This window comes from Rosa rugosa, chromosome 5 (assembly GCF_958449725.1).
Source record: "Rosa rugosa chromosome 5, drRosRugo1.1, whole genome shotgun sequence".
In the NCBI taxonomy this organism is placed as follows: Eukaryota; Viridiplantae; Streptophyta; class Magnoliopsida; order Rosales; family Rosaceae; genus Rosa; species Rosa rugosa.
This window is the reverse complement of record NC_084824.1, coordinates 40,151,399-40,175,006: the sequence shown is the minus strand read 5'-3', so window position 1 is coordinate 40,175,006 and position 23,608 is coordinate 40,151,399. Positions and strand designations below refer to the sequence as shown.

At 39.5% G+C, this 23,608-nt stretch overlaps 1 pseudogene; it reads right to left on the bottom strand.

Annotated features, from left to right (window-relative positions):
* Window positions 1-4,999: 4,999 nt before the first annotated feature.
* Window positions 5,000-17,837, bottom strand: LOC133711654 (cell division control protein 48 homolog C-like; annotated as a pseudogene).
* Between the last annotated feature and the right edge of the window lie 5,771 nt (window positions 17,838-23,608).

The window sequence follows — 23,608 nt, the reverse complement described above, 5'->3', positions numbered from 1 at the left end:
AAGGGTCTGCATTATATTCTTGCCAAAAAAAATAAAGGTCTGCATTATATATAGGATATGTGCACTCTATTCTATTAAACATGTTGTTTGTTTCCTTATTCATATATAAATCAAGTAATCAACAATAGCTTGATCAAAGGGTCTGCATTATACAGAGGATCTATGCACTTTATTCTATTAAACACAGTTCTTTTGACGCACTCATTGCAGGTAAATTATATTACATTGAACTATGTCTTCGATAATTTTGATTGTATGTGTGCTTTTGGTGATTGATTTAGGGAACCATGAGCCTAAACATTGATTTAAACTTAAATGCTGAAGACTCTGATGTAATTTTGGATAAAGGTTCCATAGATGGTGAAGAGAATGAAAAGGCAGAACCTTGCATTGGTATGGTATTTGTTTCACTTGAAGATGCAAGATCATATTATTTGGCAAAATCTGTAGAATTTGGTGTTTCTGTTAAACACAGTCGTCGATCAACGGCATCTAGCTAGAGAATTCATTGATGCAGTCTTTGCTTGTACAAGGTACGGGAAAAGACAAGATAGTAAGGCCACTAACCCCCGACCTAGTTATAACTGTGAAGCGATTTTGCACGTGAGAAAGAAAGACGGAAAATGGATTGTCCAAAATTTTGTCAAGGAACACAACCATGAACTCTTTCCTAAATATGCACACTATTTTCCATGTGATAGAAACATTTCATCTCTTGACATGAGCACAATTAATGATTTTCAAACAAGTAAAATATATGCTGCAATGGCCAAAGTGCGGCCTTTAGAGCTAGCTGTAGGGATGCTAATGCTATGCTTAATTGACCTTTTTATGCACATGCAAGAAGAGAATCCAATTTTTTTTTTTATGCAATGGAGTAATGGACTTGGATGAGGACTAATGTTTGAGAAATGTTTTTTGGGTTGATGCAAAAGGTCGTGAAGATTATAAGATTTTTGGATATGTTGTTTCTTTTGATACTACATATATCACAAACAAGTACAAGATGCCATTTGCTCCGTTTATTGGTGTGAACAACCATTTTCAGTCTACACTACTTGGATGTGCGTTGCTTGCAGGAGAGACTACGTCAACTTTTGTTTGGTTAATGCAAACATGGTTGAGAGCAATGGGAGGAAAACCGTCGGGTGCTATATTAACTGATCAAGACAAAGCCATGAAATCAGCCATTGCAGAGGTATTTCCAAATTCTCGACTTCACTTTTGTTTATGGCATATATTAATGAAAATCCCTCAAAAACTTGGTCAAGTAATCAAAGAGAATGAAGATTTTATGGAGATATTTGATAAATGCATTTACAATTCATGGACTAGTGAAGAGTTTGAGAAAGGATGGTGGGATATGATTGACAGATTTGAGCTCCAAGACAATGAAAGGTTTGCATCTTTGTTTGAAGATCGTTCATATTGGATTCCTACTTACATGAGAGACACATTTTTTGCTGGAATGTCTACCACCCAACGTTCTGAAAGCATCAATTCTTTCTTTGATAAATACGTGGGTAAGAAGACTACTTTGAAAGAGTTTGTTGGACAATACAATATGGCTCTACAGGATAGACAAGAACAAGAAGCTCAAGCTGATATCAGAACTTGGCACACACTACCTGCTTTCATGTCTTCTTCACCTTTTGAGAGAAAAATGTCCAAAGTTTACACGCATCAAGTTTTTAAGAAGTTTCAAGTAGAGGTTTTAGGAGCTGGAGGATGCTATCCTAAAGAATTGAAGGAAGACAATATGACTAAAACATTTGAAGTTCAAGATTTTCAGAAGAAATATGATTTCAAGGTGGAATGGGATGCAAGGTTTCTTTGTAGACATGCATCTTGTTGTGTTCCACTCTTTGGGAGTTTTTGACATTCCATCTCATTATATATTAGAGCGTGGGACAAAGAATGTGAAGACCATATATAGCAGTACCATAAAGCAAACTCAAAAAGAAGTGAAGTACATAAAAGATTGTTTTGACGAATTGTTTCGAGAAGCTACAAAACCGAGTAAGGAAGGATCAATGTCTGAAGAGAGTTTTGATATTGCATATCTTGGACTGAAAGAAACCTTGAAAAAGTGTGCAGTGGTCAACCAATCTCTCAAAACCTCATAATCCCAGTGAAGATGTGATGAGGATAAAAATTTTAGTTGTAATACGCAACAAACAACAGTTCTTGACCCTCAAGTGTTGAAGACAAAAGGAGCTCCAAAGAGAAGTATAAAGCCTGGAACGAACAAGTGTAATAAAAGACATTGCAACAAGTCAAAGGAGGTTAACACAAAGGCATTGTCCAATTTGTTTCTTCGCTGGTTCTTTTTTTATAGGTCCCTCTTTGTGCAGCTAAGACCTGTATTCTCTATATTTTGTGATTGCAGTATTTAGTGTTCTTGCCTTTTGCAATTACCTTGCTTACAAATAGTATCTTCCTTTGAAATTTTGTAGGTTCAAAAGAATGATGAAGTGACAACTAATCAAGTAGAAAGCTCATCATAAAGAATGGTCAATATGTTCTAAAATATTATCAATTTTCATCACTTGACAAGCTTATTATAAGTTATTTTTTCTTAGTATACATGTCAACTACTTCAAAATAACTCTAAACTAATACTGAATTTTCTGATGTTATAGGGACACACAAAATCATCAACTAGAGCACCTCTATTTGATAAGGAGACGCATCCAGTTGCATCAACTATTGGTCTCCCTCTTTAAGGCCTACAAGGATCAGAAACAAATTATAGTCGTCTGGGTCAATTAACACAACTACCCATAGAAAATGGCAATATATATATAAATCAGAAAGTTCATTGTTTCCACATATATATTAAAGTCTTTAGACTTTAGAGTAACTAAGGTTATGAATTTTATTTTGAGTTTAGGTACAGGGGGATATCAGCTTTGCGACTCACACACATTTTGTTATACTACCTTGTTTTTGGATTCCGATTTGAATGATTTTCAAAACTATGGACTTGTTCTATAAATATTGGAACTCAGAATCACTCAAGCTACAATGGTCACATTACTCACATATCTTTGGATTCAAGTTTGGATGCTAATCAATCCTACGACCTTATGAATATGGAAAGTAGTGGGAATCAAGCGAATCATATTAATTCCATGTTTTGGAATCCCTTTTAAGGTGTGCAAATATATAGTTGACCTGTTATCATTTATATTGTCCAATTAGCCTTGTTTCATTTCTCAGGTAGTGAAAATTGATTGAACAATAGATTTTTTGCTGATGTAATTTTGCAAAACATTAATGGAAAGAATGATTTGTTATTTTATTTTTTGTTGATGGAAAATTTTATTCACACATTGCTAAATACTAGATACACATCCCCTACTTAATACACCACCTATTAACTTTTTTATTTTAAAATTTTACTAGAAGCTCAACCCCAAACTTCTTAAACTATCCCCATTCACAATACACCATACATATTCAGTAAATTCACAGATTCAAATCTTGTGTCCCACACTCCTAATCAATTATCGACACCTTTTCTTTTTCTTATGAAATTAAACTCCTTAATTAAAAGAACTGTGTTTTTCGCTCCATCAAGTTCGTCCTCTGTCCCATCTGCTTCATGATTCACTATCAAATATCAAACAACATGGATCGTGAGCGGTCATGAGCAATCTTCCATGGAATGAGACAAGCAATATGTATACTTCTCTATTTGACTATATTCAATCCATGAAATCCCTTATCTATGATATCACTTTTGTGAGTCTTGATTTCAAGCAAACTCCAACAACCCAGATGATAGTTGCATGTGGCCATATGGGCATAAGAGGAAAAGCAATCTGGAAACGAAAATCAATATATTAAGCTCTTCACATCTACAACTTTTATGATTCTTCTACCATGAGCAGAAGGTGAAGAAAGAGAAGGACCTATTGTTATGCATAAGTGCTTTAGAGATCAAAAACTCAGAATTCATTTGACAATGTTTGTATGGTGTTGTAGATGAGTTGTTAACTATTTGTAACTAGGGCTCTAAGTTTGCATCTTCATTCATGTAGTGGAGATTTTGAGCTAGTAAAAACCAACTATGTTTCTTTAATTTTGATATAAATGTCTCTTTTGGTAATTTGATGTACCCATAAAATCTGATGTTGGATGTTTGAAAAAAGGGATGTGTATTTAGTATCTAGAGGTGTGTGAATAAAATTTCTCTTTGTTGATCTCAATGGTTGAAGAAAAAAGAATCTTTTTTTTTCTTTTTGGTGATTTTTTGCAATACGTTACCAACCAGGTTTGCTAAATGTTAGTCATTGAAAAGTAATAAACTACCTAGCTGCTATTATTAATGGATGGAGCACCATTGTAGCCGAATAATTCAAGAATGGAGAGGCTAGTTTGTTTGATTATATGGGGTTTTATAATGCTCGTAATAGGCTATTAAGTGATAGACATTTTTTGTTATAAGCATATTCACAATCACATGGGTTTTGATTAAATGGGATCTAGCCATTCAGTCGTTCTATCTAGAAAAGGATAGTGGAGAGAAAGTAGAAAATGGAGGGAGAAATATGGTTAGGGGTAGAGATGGAAAAAAATAAATTCAAAGTTGTTTAAGTAAATCCAAATTGTGTCTGGCCCAAACTCTAGGTTACTTGACCTAGTGGTAATAGGATTTTAATTAGAGATAATCTCGGAGAATATCTTAGAGATGTTCATTTATTGTATGATTACCTTTCCTTGTACAATTCAAATTCTATGCATTGTAATTTTCTATATAAATAGGCCCCTATTATCAATGAGAACACACAACAATTCTCTCTCAAATATCGTTTCCCTAAAACAAAAGTAACATTAATTGTTATTGTGTAATTAAATAGTAGAAAGCCATGAGAAGTTGACACTTGTCTGAGTATGGTTCACACACACACTCAAGTGAGTGTGTATATAGCACTCCTCATTTCATGATACCCTTTCCAAATTTCAAGTAGCGCCCGAGTTGCTGCTCAGAAAATTATTTTGAACATTCTTTTAAACCCGGCCAGCCTAGGTGGGGCCTAGGCGGCCGCCCAAAGGGATTGTCAGAACACTGTTCACGCCCCTTTCCAAATTTCAAGTAGCGCTCGAGTTGCTGTTTCGGACAAACAAAAAAGATACACTTCGTTAGCAGGTTAAGCGTTTGAGCAGTCTTATCATCAAAGAACAAAAACAAAACAGAAACAATTCTTCGTCGAAAGGTATTAGGAATGTGCATCAAACAGATGCTACCTTATTAGTTACAGATGGTGAGATTTTAGCAACGGATTGGACTTCTTAATAGTCTGTGTATATGAACCCACACTCACATCAGTTGATGTTGATCCCTCTTCAAGAGCAGCCATAGCAGCTTCATTCATCTGGCATGAATAGATGGATGAATGCATGTTAGTATCCCAAGGTAAAACGCCTTCGCCCTTTCTTTTTGCTCCCACTAGAAACAGGAACGGAGACAACAAGGGGTACAGTAGCACAATCCAAGACGCAAACAAACAAAAATTAAAACATTCTAAAGTATATACAATTGACATACCATTGCAGAGAGATCAGCTCCACTAAAATTTTCAAGAGCCTTCCATCGACCGATCTCATTGAGATCTACACCGGGATCTATAGGCTTCTTCCTTGCAAGAGCTTTTAGGATCAAACAGCGCTCATCTCTACTCGGCAGGGAGACATAAATATGTTTACCAAACCTGCCCGGCCGTAAAACAGCAGGATCCATCGCATCAGGTCTGCCATGCATATAACAAATTGTTGGAAGGCATAATTAATCATTAGCGTAAAACTGAAAAAATAATGATGTGTTTTACCTATTGGTAGCACCAATACCAAATACACCCTGTTGCTGATCTCCACCATCTAACTCTGCAAGTAACTGCAATTGCAGGCAGTTAGTTCTATCCCTGGTTTTGTTTGGCTCCAATTTTGTTGCAGCTGGTCAACAGTCTCTTTTCAGCGCGGGCGTGCCAGCACCGTTCGGGTGCGGTCGTCGGGGGTGTCCCTTGACCTGACTTCTGTTGAGCGATTGTAGACGAGGAGAGCACCAACCTCGTCATGGGATTCTTTCTGCCTCGTGGTGAGGACTTTTGCTGAGCTTCTTGAAAATCACCAAATCGATACTCGATGTTGTAGATCGAGCAGAGCGAGAACCACCGGGAAGTGAGGAGAACTTGCTAAAGCGTGACTTTAGCTTGGCTGGGTTGCTAGGGCGTTGAATCAGCACTCCTCTTATAATGTCGTTGCTCCAAAGCCACTTGTATTGGCTTGACTAAAATTACTTGAACAGTAGCCTCTCTCCCTCTTAATTATACATAGTGAGCATACATATATTAATCGTCAGTCTTCCTTCGCGAACCATCCTTTGCGAGGCCATGTAATTAAAACCACTTCGCTGCCAACAATTCGCAACCCAGCTTTCGCCACAATTATTGGCAAAAATATTGATTTGACCTCCTCCACTGCTAATACCATACTAGGCATATTAAATGCCTCTTGTATATGTGCCCAGACCAATACCAATGGCCTCTTAAGTATATTAGCAAGTTCCAGCCACTATTAGGCAAGAACACAATTTTTTGCATCCTCTGCGACGCACAAATTTGAAACTCTTTTTGTATTTTTGTGTTTTTGTATTTTTTTATTATTATTATTTTTTTTTTTTTAATTTTAATAAGACATTGTGAATCAAGGTTTAGACATGCGGCCCAAGTATAGTCGTCTAGACACAAATTTTCTTTCAAATCCTTTGGACAACCTTACTGAAATGGCCAGGTGGGGGAGGGCGAACAAGAGAGGCAGAATCCATTTTGGCATGAGCTACTCCCACATAGTGGTTTAGGCCCATTTGCACGCACTTCTGGATTCAAGAACCTGTCATGAACGTTGTCCCCTTTCTAGACACCATTTCACATAGGCTATACTTACTAAGATGAGAAAGGTCATAAGTGTGAAGACAGTTCAACAAGTGTTAATAAAAGCCGCCCTTAACCTTAAGGGACCTGAACTAGGCACCAATAAGGAGTTTAGGCCAATATTAACAAAAGAGACTTCACCTATTCCTTTATGATTCACAAATGACGAAAATAAAAATGAAAACTGAAAATTGACAGGAAATTTAAAAACAAAGAAGGAAGTTAGCAGCACTATATTTGGCTAACCTCCAGAAGGCCACGGGGGAGGCCATCTATGCTTCACTCCAAGCTCCGATGTATCAAAATTTGTAGGGTAAAAATCCCTCCTATGAGAGCTTGTAGAAAAAGAACAAATATACTTCTCGTTGAAGAATTTGGAGGAATTTGGCTCGTGAGAGGGGTATTCTTGCCCCCCAAGTATCTTTGTTGGTTGACGAGACATGATCTCCAATTGTAATTTGGAAGATGACGGTGTCCCAAGATCGGCTTTGTCGCCAACTGTCGCCAACTTCTCTTGATCAAAGGGATGATCATGGGTCATATCTTGCCCCCCATGCATCTGATCAGTAGCCACATATTTGGCTTGATCAGTGGAGACATCAGATATTTGTTCAGAGACAATTTTCTTGTCTGAAGAACAATCTTGTTGATGACGTTCTCCATAAGTAGCCTCTATGTAAGGCTGTGATTCACCAGTGAGGCCATTAGGTTGATTGCCACCTATAGGCAAATCAGCCTCATAAATGACCTCTTCTCGAGCGTTCTGCTCAATTTCTAGGTCCCAATCGCGAAACCTCTGCTTTGTTTTTGCGATCAAAATGGCCATGTCCCTGGCTTGCTTTTCTTTATTCCTCTCGATGTTGGCCATGATGATCGCGAGCTGTTCATCAATGCTTGCCCCCTCTGGGATGGGAATAGGCATAAACTCATCATTAATGGCGGTATCGCCAATGGTGGCAACATTGTCCATCAATTCACTTTAGGAATTTCTTTTGGTAAAGATTTTCCCCTGGCATCTCAATGATGACGAAAAAAGACTCTAGTATAGTCCCACCGGGCGTGCCAAAATGTTTGTTTTGAAGCCCGGTGGTTGAATGCGCTTCAAGAGAAAAAAATTCTTATGTGGTCCCACCGGGTGTGCCAAAATGTTTGAAAATGTTTTGAAGCCCGGTGGTTGAATGTGCTTCAAGAGAAAAGCTTCTGATGTCGTCCCACTGGGCGTGCCAAAATGTTTGGCTCCAATTTTGTTGCAGCTGGTCAACAGTCTCTTTTCTGTGCTGCGTGCCAGCACCGTTCGGGTGCGGTCGTCGGGGGTGTCCCTTGACCTGAATTCTGTTGAGCGATTGTAGACGAGGAGAGCACCAACCTCGTCGTGGGATTCTTTCTGCCTCGTGGTGAGGACTTTGCTGAAGTTTCTTCTTGTTAACACAATCGATACTCAATATTGTAGATCGAGCAGAGCGACATCACCGGGAAGTATTGAGATCTTGCTAAAGCGTGACTTTAGCTTGGCTGGGTTGCTAGGGCGTTACCCTTGCTTGGCTGGTTCTGTAACCGTTGTGGTCGCGGCACTACCGTCGGCTCCCGAGGAGACTAGGACCGAAGCACGTTGACAGAGGGTTTGGTGGCACTGAAAGTCGGCTTCTGAGAAGACTAGGACTAGGAGTGTGATCACCGGTAAGAGAAAGAGAAAGAGAGGGAGAGGAGTTGCTCTTAGAGAGGTTTGCTCTAGAGAGAACTTAGATCATCTTAGAGATGTTGTTGTTGTTGTGTGAATGTGTGTCTTAGAATGAGAGGAGAAGGTGTTTATATAGGGAAGAAAAAGAAGAGTGAAATGATGAGTGGAAGAAAAATAATGAAAGTAGATCTAAGTTCACTTGTAAAATATGGAAAAGATAGAGAAAAGATGAAATGAAAGCAAAGCATGAAGGTGCAGCAATATGGAAGTGGTGATGATCTATTAAAGAGATTGTAGAAGAAAAATATATCCAAGGAAAAAGAGAAAAGCATCTAGCTTTCTTCATGTGGGTAGGAAACATGAACATGTGAATATTGAGCTGGTTTTAGGTCAGTTTCTGCCCCTTTATTCCTTCAATTATTTCTCCAACAAGACTTCATTATATGCCTTCGACTTCTTCATATGAAATGTTCCACTATGAGTGTAGATCATCCTGACAAATTTTCAGATTTTTATTCCATGTGGTTGGGCCGAAAATACTGCTGGACCTCTTACAGGTCCAGTTTTCCAGTTTTGCTTCTGTAGAAAATTGGGCTGATTGTTTGAAGGCCTTCCACTCAAAAAAAGCTCTGGCACTCTTCATAAGAAATGATCCTTGGGCTGTCTAGAATGGATCTGCAGAGTTTCAACTCATTTCAAGTTCATTTGGTCAGTTTTCTGCCCCTCCTTCCTTGTTTAGCTCGGTTTCTCCTAGCCGAAGTAGGAAAATGTGCTAAAGTTGACTTTTCATGTTTCCATGCTTCCATGCTTTCATAGTAGGCTTTATTTAGCCTCTAAATATATATTTCGAACTTGTCGACAATATATAGCTTGAGCCACTGACATTGGCTCAATTTCTCCAAGACACGCCTTGTCAGGCCAAAATGCTTATTTTGGGTCCAAACAGGTTTAAAATCCACACGTGTTATCATTTCTACGACATTTCTACCTGGTTCAGTAGCCGCTCAACAACCCATCCCCCTTGTCTGCCCCGCTTTGTTGTCAAAGCATCCACCTGTCATTAGTTGAGGGTAAAAAATTTTATAGCCATCATTTGTACAACACTTCTTCCTCAAAAACAAAAATAAAGTTATAATATACACTGCAATGTCAAGCACCTCTAGACATAAAACCAACATTTTACACAGGATTTGATTTTTCTGACTTGGATTAGTACGAGACCTTACATTAATTACTAGGGATCTATGCCATTGATCAGAGTGGCAACCTGCCATTAATAATCTCACCCTCAGATTTGGAAAATCATGTTTCTCCCAGGATGAACACAACAACACGCTAAGGTCTACTTTACAAACAATTCAATCTACATGGTTATATAACGCCTAACAATACAGACTTTCAGGCAACTTTATTCTCGTCCTTGGCCTAGGCAACTTCATATAATTTACCATTCAAACCAAATGATAGCAGTAATAAAAAAGTATCAATAGAGAAAACCACAAACCTCATCAAAGAAAATAATGCATGGCGAGCACGTCCTTGCACGGCTAAACAAGGTTCGGACTGCCAGTTCACTTTCTCCAACATATTTATTTAGAAGTTCAGCACCCTGTTGGAAAATAAACCAAGCTTATTTTAATTGTCTCTCTTTCTGATAGTTGCCTAGTTAAGTGTGGTAGTGTGATGGTGTGTCTAGAGTGCTCTGACTAGGTGGAGTCTTCTAGGTTGCTGTCTCTTTGGCGTGAAGTAATTTTAGCATGCTGTGTCTTCGGCCTCAGAGCCATTGTTGTTTTCAAAAACCCTTTGTTGTTGTTGCACACGCATATAAGGCTGTGCCTCTTGTATTTCGGCATTGTAGTAGCAGTGTTTGGGATATCAAAATCCTCTTCCTAAAATTCTCTCTCGGTTAGTTAGATTTGTGTGAGTTATTCTTGTTTCCATTTGTTGTTGCAAACATATTCCCCGCAGCTATTTGCTGCAGTTATTTCTGGTATTCTACATCTGGTATCAGAGCTCAGAGGTTGAAGAGCTGCTGGTGGTTCAAGGATGGCCAACAGGGTCGAGTTCTCGCAGTGCCCAGTCGGTAAATTTGACGGGAAGGGCAATTTTCAACATTGGAGAGCCCAGATGGAGCTTTTCTTCAAGGTGATGGAATACACAGAAGTTGTAATCAGTGGATTCAGAGATCCGGGAGATCAAGCTAATCTCACACAGAACCAGAGAGAGGAGTTAATCAAGAATCGGAAGAAAGATATATAGCAGAGCCCTGATGTATATCTATGGAGCCATTGATTCAGAGATTTATGAGAAGATTGCACATGCTGCTACAGCGAAGGAGGCTTGGGATTGTCTCATTAATAGCTATGTGGGACAAGATAAGGTGAAAAAGGTTCGGCTCTAGACTTTACGGCGGCAGTTTGAGCTTCTTCAGATGGAGAAAAGGGAGAGCATCTCTGATTACTTTTCACGCACCTTAGCAATTGTGAATCAGATGAGAGCCAACGGAGAGATTATAGCAGATTTACAAGTCGTGGAGAAAATTCTTCAGACTTTGACAGAACGGTTCGAAGGTAAAGTCACAGCAATAGAGGAGTCAAGAGATCTCACTGCCGTGACGGTGGATGAGCTTATGGGTTCTCTCCAAGCCTATGAGCAGAGGCTAAATGAGAAGTCAGAGGTTGCAATCGAAGAAGCATTAGAGACTCAATTGAATTTGAAGAAGGAGAGAAATTTGACGCACCGCAGTGAAGGAGGTTACCACGGTGAGGGAGGCTACCGCCGTGAAATAAGAAACCAGAATTCAAGCTACAAGAGAGGATCGAATCACCGATTTGGAGCAAGAAGAGGAAGAAGAAGAGGCTACACTTGGAGCCAACCACGTGATAAGTCCAGGGTTCAGTGTTTTAATTGCAGGGAGTATGGCCACTACAAAACAGAGTGCAATCAGAAAAGGAGGTCAGAGAGTCATGAGTTCCATGCCAAGATTGCAGAGAATGATGCTGATAGTGAATAGAATTTGCTGCTGGCTTTTAATGCTGTGAATGGTCGAGAAAAAACTAAGTGGTTCTTGGATACAGGTTGTAGCAACCATATGTGTGGTCATAAGGACTTGTTTGCTGAACTAAACGAGTCCATAACATCAGAAATCACATTTGGCAATGCAGCAAAGATGCCGGTGAATGGGAAAGGCAAAGTGTCTATCAAGTTAAAAGAAGGGCAGAACAATAGCATATCTGATGTGTATTATGTACCTGGTCTTCGCCACAATTTGCTAAGTGTGGGGCAGCTGTCTGAGAAGGGATATGATATGAGGATCTACAGAGGGGTCTTCACCATCAAAGACCCACAGCAAAGGCTATTAGCTAAGGTAAACATGACCCCAAATCGTTTGTTTCCTTTATATGTTGGTTGTGAGAATTTACCTTGATTTAGCTCTTCTACTGCTGGAGATAATTGGTTATGGCATATGCGTTTTGGGCATTTAAATTTCAATAGCCTAAACTTGCTTGCTCGAAATAATTTAGTCTCTGGTTTGCCTCCAATTTCTATTCCAAATCAAGTATGTGAGACTTGTGTGATCGGGAAGAAGCACAGAGATCCTTTTCCTAAAAGGAAGGTCTATAGAGCAAAAATGCCGCTGGAGATTATTCATTCTGATTTGTGCAGTGTTGAAGTCCCTTCTCATCGTGGTGGAAAGTACTTTGTCACTTTCATTGACAATTTCAGCAGGAAGACCTAGGTGTACATATTGAAGAATAAATCGGAGGCATGTGATACATTCAAGAGCTTTAATGCTTATGTTGAAAAACAGAGTGGGGAGAAAATCAAAGTGCTGAGAACTGATAGAGGGCAGGAATATATTGTGTGTGATGATTTCTTGCAGAAGAATGGAATTAAGCATCAATTGACTGCCCGGTACACACCGCAGCAAAATGGCGTAGCGGAGAGAAAGAACAGAACCATCATGGATATGGTAAGATGTATGCTGAAACTTAAAAGTTTGCCAAAGTATTTGTGGGCGGAAGCCGTCGCTTGTGCAGTATATATTCTGAACAGATCTCCCAGCAGCAGTGTTGATGGAAGAACTCCTTATGAAGTATGGAGTGGAAGGAGGCCAAATATCCAACATATGAGGGTGTTTGGATGCATTGCATATGCACATGTACCTGATCATATTCGAAAGAAGCTTGATGACAAGGCCGAAAAATGCATCTTCATTGGCTACAGCAATGTTACAAAGGGGTACAAGCTGTATAATCCCAAGACGGAGAAAGTGATTGTCAGTCGTGATGTTATCTTTGATGAGCAGAGCAAGTGGGATTGGTCTTCAAAAGAAAGCACAACAGGAGCATTTATTCCAATCGATGACGAATTTCAAGTCCAGCAAGAAGATGTCCCAGCAGTTCAATCTCCAGGAGTTACTGCTGTTCAAATCCCCGCAGTACAATCTTCAGTTCAAGTCCCCGCAGCTCAAACATCTCATGAAGGAGAATCTGGTCGCCCACGACGTAATCACCGATTGCCAGCACATCTCCAAGACTATCACATCAGTAATGACAATGAAGCATCTGATGAAGAAATTGTGAATTTTGCTCTTTATGCTGATTGTGATCCCCTCACATTTGATGAAGCCTACCAGCATCAACATTGGTTGAAGGCGATGGATGAAGAAATACATTCCATTGAGAAAAAATGATACGTGGGAGCTGACTTCTCTTCCTGAGGGAAAAACACCCATTGGAGTTAAGTGGGTATACAAGACAAAGTACAAGCCAGATGGAGAAGTAGATCGTTTCAAGGCGAGATTGGTGGTGAAAGGCTACAAACAAAAGCCAGGTATTGATTATCTTGAAGTTTTTGCTCCAGTTGCTAGACTTGATACTGTGAGAATGATTGTTGCTCTTGCTGCTCAAAATTCTTGGAAAATATTCCAAATGGATGTTAAGTCTGCCTTTTTGAATGGAAATCTTGAAGAAGAGGTGTATGTTGAGCAGCCTACAGGATATGTAAAGGAAGGCCAAGCTGACATGGTCTATAAGTTGAAAAAGGCTTTATATGGCCTGAAGCAAGCACCACGGGCATGGTACACTAGAATTGATTCTTATTTTATGGAGCATGATTTTCTCAGGTGTCCTTATGAGCACACCTTGTATGTCAAAACTAACCCGCAGGGAGAAGTTGTCATTGTGTGTTTGTACGTAGATGATCTCATAATTACCGGCAGCAACACAAACTTGATAGCTGAATTCAGGGAGGCCTTGACTTCTCAATTTGAGATGACTGACATGGGTCTAATGTCTTACTTTCTTGGTATTGAGGTGTTGCAAACCGAGCAGGGAATCTTTATTTCACAGAGGAAGTATGCAAGAGATGTTCTCAGAAGGTTCAAGATGGAGTCTTGCAATCCAGCTCTCACTCCAGTTCAAGAAAGATTAAAGTTGGAAAAGGATGGCTCTGGAGAACTTGTGAATCCTACTCACTACAAGCAGTTGGTTGGAAGTCTGCGTTATCTGACTAGCACTAGACCAGATATTACATTTGGTGTTGGGCTTATTAGTAGATTCATGGAGTCACCGCGGCAATCTCATTTGATGGCAGCAAAAAGGATCTTGAAGTATATCAAAGGCACTCAAGGTGATGGTATCTTTTACTCTGCAAATTGTCCAATTGAGCTTGTTGGTTATACAGATAGTGATTGGGGTGGTGATTCTGAGGATGCAAAAAGCACTTCAGGATATTGTTTTCACATTGGTTCTGGAGTTTTCTCTTGGTCATCAAAGAAGCAACAAGTGGTGACTCTTTCTACTGCAGAAGCAGAATACACCGCAGCAACGAGTTGTGCTACTCAAGCAGTATGGCTGCGTCGAATGCTTAGCTTCCTACAGCAGGAACAAGAATTTCCTACAAAGATCTTTTGTGACAACAAGGCATCTATTGCACTGTCAAAGGACCCAGTGTTTCATGGAAGAACCAAGCATATTCATGTGAAGTTTCATTATATTCGTGACTTGGTGAATGAGAAACAGGTTGAAGTTCACTTTTGTCGATCCAAAGATCAAGCTGCTGATATCTTCACAAAGTCCCTTAAAGCAGATGCCTTTCTGAAGCTTAAGAGAATAATGGTAATGATGAAGTACAATGAGCTTGGTTTAAGGGAGGCTGTTGGAAAATAAACCAAGCTTATTTTAATTGTCTCTCTTTCTGATAGTTGCCTAGTTAAGTGTGGTAGTGTGATGGTGTGTCTAGAGTGCTCTGACTAGGTGGAGTCTTCTAGGTTGTTGTCTCTTTGGCGTGAAGTAATTTTAGCATGCTGTGTCTTTGGCCTCAGAGCCATTGTTGTTTTCAAAAACCCTTTGTTGTTGTTGCACACGCATATAAGGCTGTGCCTCTTGTATTTCGGCATTGTAGTAGCAGTGTTTGGGATATCAAAATCCTCTTCCTAAAATTCTCTCTCGGTTAGTTAGATTTGTGTGAGTTATTCTTGTTTCCATTTGTTGTTGCAAACATATTCCCCGCAGCTATTTGCCGCAGTTATTTCTGGTATTCTACACACCCTAACCAGACAAGACAATAAATATCAAATAGATTCTATCAAATAATGAAACACACAGACGCAACTACTTAATGTGCCAGAGACCAAATTAATCACATCAACCAAATAAAACAAAATAAAAAAAAATCAACACAAAAAAAAAATGACTAACCTTGACGTATATAAAATTAGCTCCTGCCTCACTTGCAACAGCCTTTGCAATCAGGGTTTTGCCACATCCTGGAGGCCCGTAGAGCAAAAATCCCGTCTCTAAATCTAATCCGAAATTCTGAGAACATACATCATTTCAAGATTGCAATTACCCACTAAATAAATAGAGGTGGACGCAGCTTTTATCTAACACAGAAGAAGCACTCATCTAACACATGATGGATACTGAACATACGATGACACACGTGATATACTGAGCATATAATATATAAATCCCAAAAGTTAATCAAAAATGAATAAAACAATAGCTTCCAAGATAGTCAGAGAACTCATTTTGGCATTCTATTTTCAAGATGTATCCCGACCCAAACGGGCACAACAAAGAAAGACACCAACTGAGACAAGCTCAAAGAGATATGCTCGGAATACAAAATGCAAAAGTAATTACCCACATAGGTAAAAAAAAAAAAAAAATCTTCTGTCAATATTCAACTGCCTCAAAATACAAATCCCACAAAAAGTAAGTGGCAGTTGATGTGGAATCGAGGAATAAAAATTTCTGATTCTCACACTCGAACATTATGGGTAAAGAATACTGTCCATAGATGGTCATGCTTTGGTATTGACATGCTCTTCGGCTAATGTCATATGAGGATAGGAGAGGGATGAGAAATATGATTACCTTATAGATGTCTGGATGTTTAATACGCCTAACTATGGAACGGTAAAGGTCCTCCCTTAAAGAATCTAGGCCGCCAACGTCTTCCCATTTCACATTAGGTATTGCAGCGAATCCTTCTCTTTTTAAGGAGGGTTGGACTGCTTTAACTGCGTCCTGAGAAATGTCAACAATAATCAGACCAGCTTCTCCCAGAGATTTTATAGGTAAAAGCAGACCGACAGAAATTAAGTACAGTATTTCAAGAAGACAAGACGAGTTGAATATAAGAGTAGGAACAAGGTGGGGAAAATATAGAAAAGTAAGAGAATTCAAGTTGGAACAAAGAGTAGAGAGGGAGGGAACAAGAAGACATGCATAGAAAACAGGTAGGTGAGGCAGCATGCGGGTTTAAAATCAGTCGGCACCTGAGGAGATACTAAGGGATGGTAAATGAGCAGCACTAACTGCCCTGGCCGATACTTGGACACGTAAAGGATGCATTTAAGAATGCAAACGGCATATGAAATAAGAGCAAAAGAAACAGAAATTCAAGTAGAGATCAATAACCTCAAAATCAGCCATAGTGAGTACTTGAGGCCCAGAATCTTGATTGCACTTGGGAGACGCAGAATGAATGGAGACATCAGCAGCAACCATGTTGTTTACGATCCTTTCCAGTGCAATGGAACCAGCCCTGTTGACCAAGGCGGTCAAATCAGCTCCGACAAACCCGTAGGTAGACCTGGCTATTTTGAGAAGATCAAAGGAACCACTTTGTAATGTGAGATTGCGAGTGAGCAAAGAGAGAATCTGGAGCCTCGCACTTTCATCTGGAGGGCCTAAAAAAATCTCAAGTTCAAAGCGTCCAGGCCTCCTTAGAGCAGAGTCAATAACATCAGGCCTATTGGTAGCTCCAATGACGAGAACATGGGGATATTTCTGATCTGAAGATTGCGAGTTGGAATTTGGATCATCATGAGCAGCTGGTAATACAGTAGGTCTGTGAGATTCATCCATGGAAGTCATGAGTTGTGTCACGATCGGCCCCTCCATTGCACGTTGCACATCCTCTCTTTTTGTAGCGATTGCATCAATTTCGTCAATAAATACAATTGAAGGGGCCGTTCTATAAGCTTTGGAAAAAAGGTCTCGTATATTCTCTTCGGATGAACCTAATAACCCAAGAGAGAGAGAAAAAAAAAAAGAATGAATATGATATACTAGAAGATAGCAGAACCTAGTAGTAAGCAACCTATTCCTGTTAAATTGATAAATGCAATCCGACTTGTTCATAAATCACAAACCCAATCATTGTTTCTATAAAAGTGGATATGAATCCTAAAAATGTGAGACAGATACCTGTCACACTAGAGACGAGCTGGGTAGCAGAAATCTTATAAAAAGGAATGCCGAGTTCATTGGCAATGGCGTGGGCCTATTTGGTCTTCCCACAACCTGGTGGTCCGTGCAAGAGAACCCCAGATACTGGCTTGACTCCAAGCGATATCGCCAGCTCCGGATGTCGAAATGGCAACATCACAAACCTCTCCAGCTCGTTTTGCGCTTCTCCATCCCACCTAAGTCACTGAACCTCACATCCCCTCCAATCCCCGAATTCAACTGAACAACTCTCGGACTAAAACCAAAAGAACTCAACATGTTGTTGGGTATGTTGGGTATGGCGTACTCCAAGCAGCAGACGGCCAAGCCCGGATCCTCCTTGCCCGAATCCTCCTCGCCTGAATCCTCCTCGCTCTCACTGGCAGCATAGTTCAGCCGACGCCTTTTGTGGAAATTTCCTTGACCAATTTCTTCTTCTTCTTCTTGTTCTATGCTTCTGATACGCGGTTGTTTGGCCATTGACTGCTGCTTAACGGAAAGCGACGCTAGGGTTTTCTCGACTTTCGTGGTGAAAATAGGGAGCTTGATGCGTTGGTAAAAAGATGGGTACGTAGAGCGAAGTCGGTTCACAATATCGTCCAGACAAAGGTTCTTCAAGGGATCCAGATGACGGATAAGCCGCTCCTGCTCAGATATCCTCTTTCTTCCCTTCTTCATCTCCTCTTCCCAACACTCCAACACTGAAGCCTGAAGGCGTTGATCTGACGGGGGCGTTTTTTTTTTTTTTTAAATATGGTCTCAACTCTCAAGTCTGGGTCAGCCGAACTCTGCCCTTATTACAATTACAGCCCCCAAGTCGGGTTCAAAGTATGGCTCTCTGATGTACTTCAAGCTTATGTATCTATCATTCTATCTAATGTTTATTCTTCTCAAAAAAAAAAGTCGGGTTATTAACACTATATTAGTTCTATCAAGAATAGGACTTGCATGTGCCCAACTTGCAATAGGTTTATCACATGTAAATATTCGTTTCCAGGAAAAACCCTAAGCGCTGCTCTCTGACCTCGACGCCCTATCAGCACACCTGCAGGTGTGCCAAGTAGTGCTCGTCCGGCAGTGGCTTGTGTCAGCGTCGGCCTCTGGCCACGCGGATTACGATGCGGCTGCCGGACGGGTGTCCAAGTCCTCCTTGTGGTTCATTAGGATTGCAGGTTTGGGGTTTCTAGAGGAGGCGGATCGGGGCAATTCACTAGCGAGATGGATGGATAGAGGAGGTCTGGTCTCCTAGAGCATTGATGGCGGCTCTCTCGGTGATGATGGCACTCAACGGAGCAGCTTCGGGTCGTCGGGGCACGCAAGTGCTGTGTCTTTGGGTGGTGTCGTCGGGGGAGGCTTGCGTGTGGCTCTGGATTGGTGGCGATGGAGGTCGTTGCCGGAGCTGGGATCGTGGTCGCTGGTGGGGTGAGTTGGATCGGGCCTGCCTTGTTGGGGCCTTAGGCTACAAATCTGTCTTGGGCTGCTCTCTTTAGGATTTTTCCAATAGATAGTTTTTATACTTTCTAATAATTCCCTAAGGTTTTAGGGAACTATGCACTTTATGTGTCTATAGTACCTCTGGAGTAGTACTTAAGGAGGATTTACGCTATTTTCTACGAATTTGATGTATAATGAGTGGACCTATTTCTATGTACCACCATGGGTACTACCACACCTTCTTGATCTGTCTAGTTGAAGGCAGCAGAAGGGTATGTAATTAATGACCATTCTGGCATGTGATGAATGATATTGGCACCCGATTTGGGTTTGATTCAAAAAAAAAGAATAGGACTTGCATTTTTTTTTTTAATAACAACCCAACTAAATCTTATTTTAAATTATATTACCTATATATAAATTTGACTCCTTTTACCATTACACAGAAATTGCCTTCACACCTGATGTATTTGTTCTAAGATAGTTATATCTTAACTCACTCGGGTCCAGAATAATATTGGGGGATCAAGGTCTCCCCTCTCAATTCGCTCGGGGTAAGGGTAACAATTGTTCCCTTAACCTCACATATGTGTCACACGTGGCCAATTCTGGTTCTTATTTCATTTTCGTGATGGGCAATAATTCCAGCGACTCGAAATGAGGCGACTCTTTGCTTTTTCTAAAGAGAAATTGATTGCTCGATCTAGAAATGTGCATAATTCAAGACAATTTTTTTACTTAAATTTATTTTGTTCTGATATCAAATTGCCCCACACTTAACTTTATTTTGACTCTTGGTTGTGTGCTAATCTTGATGATATGAAAGTAAGAGATTTATGAGACAACAATGTTGAAGACATAGTAATGTTTTGTTTGTTTTGAGTCTTTGTTTTTGATTTTGTTAAGGGACTAGCAAAAACTAAGTGTGGGGGAATTTGATAGGAGCATAAAATGCGACAATTATAATATTCAATCCTTTACATTTTGCTTGGCTATTTCCTTAAATGTTTGTTTTAAGTCTGTTATCTTTTTAGGTAATTTGTGAAGCAATTCAAGAGAAAATGAAGCCTTAATAGAGGGAATTAAGGCACCAAACATGAAGTACAGATGCAAAAGATGAGGTTTGGTCACTCCTTTGGTCGAAAATAAAAAAGGAAGCTCACAGAAATTATCATGCAAAACAGTTGCTGCAAAGCTTAAAACTGGAATTCCAGAATCAGCTTCTCTGATTGAGTTTTGGAGAGCTTTTATTGCAACCTTTCGAGGACTCTTACAGAAAGGGCTGGCATTCCTTTAAGATAAGATGTTTTACTACAACATGAGCCCAAGAGTTGGTCAGAAACGTCAACAAGGCAGTAGAAATTAATGCTCAGAAAAGGCTTCCTGAGAAGGCAGAAACATACAGCTTTTTCACAAAGCATTTCGGGAGATCTTTTTTGGGGCTTTATTTGGAGTTTTTCTCAAAGGTGATTGATCATTCTAGAAGACATGATGTCATAGAGCATAGAGGAGTCAAGAACCATCCAAAGACATCGCAATAGCAAGTCAATCCTAGTCCAAGAATGAAGCTTCAGAAGCAGAAAAACGAATCCTATTCAAAAATTGGGAATTTGGTTGTGAATCTTTTCGGCGGTATTGGTGTGTAGTTTTGGAAGGTTTACGACACCACAAATCATCAAGGAAAACCTCAATCAATTAGGAAAGCAAATTACAAGCAGGGTTGGAGAAGGAAATAAGGCAATGGCGTCCCCTATAAATAGAGGCCTCTACACTGCGGGTGCATAGAAGAATTCTCCCTCTCTGATATGTTTTCCTTGATCAATCCATTATGATGTGTTGGTACCATTGTCTCACATTCGTGATTTTCTTTTCTTTTCTCATCAATTTCACTTCAAGTCTAAAAGCTGCATACATAATGATATGCCTTTAGATCCAAGGGATCTGCAAGGTAATTAAGTGTTTTTAAACTTACTTATATAAAGGGAATTAATGAGAATAAGCAAATACAATTAGGGTGCGGCTATTGTCACCCTGCCATCTACTCTCTTCACCCTACATAAAAAAATATTCCAATCCTAACCTTGTGATTAAGAAATTTTATAAAATAAAAACAAAAAATAAAACTCAAGAGCTAGCGTTTGCAGTGTACTAGGCTACTGCACCTCCCGTTGTGCAGCCCAGATTACTAGCTGCCTCTGCCTTTAACGTACAACTCGATCACCTGCCATCGCACTCTACTTAATTGTGTATTTTTTTTCCTTGGCTCCATGACTTCATCGATCCGATGTTCAATGAGCTCTTGATTTGATGGAATTTCTTTCCACCCACGAATTTTCTCTCTGTCTTTCAATCTCAGTTCACTTTGATTTTGTTTTTCATCAGGCCTTTTGTGCATCTTGATTAACTCCAACCCAGGTCAACAAAGTTCATATGCTCTATGATGAACCGACTAACAATATTAGAAGAAAAAGTGGATATATAGAGAGAGAGAAAAAGGAAGAGATAAAAAGAAAGAGACCAGGACATTTGTACAATGCTGCAAATATGGATTTGCTAATAAACGTACATAAAAATCGTAGTGAGGAAGGAAGCTTAAAAAGAAATTTCAAAAGCCTAAAAAGCAATTGGTCGATGAAGGCATGATTTGTTTTATCGGTGGCTTAATACGGTCCGATTGATACATTTTAAGTTTTATGACAGTAACTAGGAATTTTTGAATTTTTATTCCTTGACATATATTTTTGGTCATGAAAGAATTTAATAATTGCAAGGAGACCCCCGGCGTTTTTTATCTTTCTTATTAGAGGAAGAGAAAAAGGAAGAAATAGAGTTGAAGTGGAGTGTTGTGACCAATTTGCCCTTTTCGTGTTGGCTCAGCAACGGTGTATTTATTTCCATTGTGGATCAGAATCCAGAATGGCGAAAACTTAGGTGGCGTTCGGTAACATTTTCAAGTCATCTTTTTCATTTTATAAAATGAAAATGGCTTGAAAATGCGTTCGTTGGTCTGTTTTCAAAAATACATAAAATAAAAATTGAAAATGATTTTTTATTTTACTCGTAAAACAGGAAAACGACAAATAGACGTTTTCACCTTCTCATTCTCATATTTTAGAAAACACGGAGATATATGTATACATTTTCATTGTTTTTTGTATTTTCATACGGTAGTACCGGACGCGTTTTTGTTGTTTTCGTTTTTGAAAATTGTTTTTGGAATAAACTACCGGACACATTTTCGGATCTCAAAAATCCAATCTTGTTTTCTCGTTTTCATTTTCAAAATCAATTTTTGAAAAATCATTTTTAAAAACGTTACCGGACAGGCCCTTAGGGTTTCTTTTCTTTGGTTCTCCTTCCATTGTTCAACATGGCTCGCCATCACCGTGGCCTACTTCTCCGTCACAAACGGAGCATTGAACTCAAGAGGGATAAGCTCGCCAAGCTGAAGCTCAAAGGCAAAGCTGAGGTACTTTTATGGTTTGTTTTTTGAGTCCTCCCTAATTCCTGTAAATTGGAGTTGTGCATTATCTTTTAGAGTTCATGGGTAGCCAAGTATCTAACTGGTAGTTAAAATTTATGCTTATGATGGAAATGTGCACAAGGTGAAGTGTGATAGTTGTGATGGTGTTAGAAGTTAATGTTGTCTCCATAAACACTTCTGCATTTCCATATTTCCTATTTCCAACACCTGCATTTCATTCCAACACATCTAACTGCAAATTTTTTGTCGGGTCACCGGTTTATTCTTGACTTCTTTCTGACTCCTTCAATCTTCATACGAAGGGACATTGTGGTGGCTTGTTACCCCTACATGTCCGAGATGAGCTTGTCACTTGTTCGCCAGGCTCAATCACAGCGGTAGCGAACAAAAGCACTAGTTTTTTTTTTTTCAATCGTGTCTCTCATACTTCATTGGTTGCATTTTTATTTCAAGTCTATTATTGTTTTATCTCTTGCAGGTATCCTCCACTTGGGTTCGTCCTGCTAAAATCCGCCATTACAACAAGATGCTATTGTCTCCTCCTTTCCTTCAAAGGTTGAGCAAAGGAATATTATCTATCAACAATCATATATGAGGTATTTTACTACTTTTTATTTTTCTTTTGGTGGGTTTAGGGTGAGTGTGACTTTGAGATGCTGTTATGACCAGCATCTGACCATTTATCCCTGCATCTTGCTTTTTTGGGGTCTCAGCTGGCTCCCCTTGAAAAAAAAAAAAAAAAGTAAATATTAGTGATTCAGTAAAAATCTGTGGGTATGGTGTCGATATTGCAACGTTGGTGCATGAATATTGTTTTATTTTTCTTGTTTTGCATTTGTATTACGTTCTTCCCCTTTCCAAGTATTAGCCTTTCATTTCCTTTGGATTGAGGCCTTGAGGGACCCTCGGGCGGGGCGGGGACCCCGGTGGTGATTGTTGTGGTGTCTAGCTATTGCTGCAGGCTATGGCAATACTAATTATTTAGCACATTTACATATCCATATTCCTTATCAAAGTTCTTCTTTTCTTGTCAGGATATCATTGCAACTGGTGGGATTGATAGAAAAGTTGTGATCTTCGATTTAAAGTCAAACAAAGTCATATCTACTCTAACTGGTCATTTCGGCAGGGTCACCAGTGTTAGATTTGTGGGTCGCCATGATCTGATCATATCATATTATATATGGGCCAGCTGACAGGGTGAGTTGCATTTATTTTGTTCTCTTTTGTTTTCATACATTTGTAATACAATTATTTCTTTAGTGCTTTTATTAGCTTTGCATCTCATTCAGTGTGCTCATTCACCTGGCCGCTTATTATTTTGCATATACTT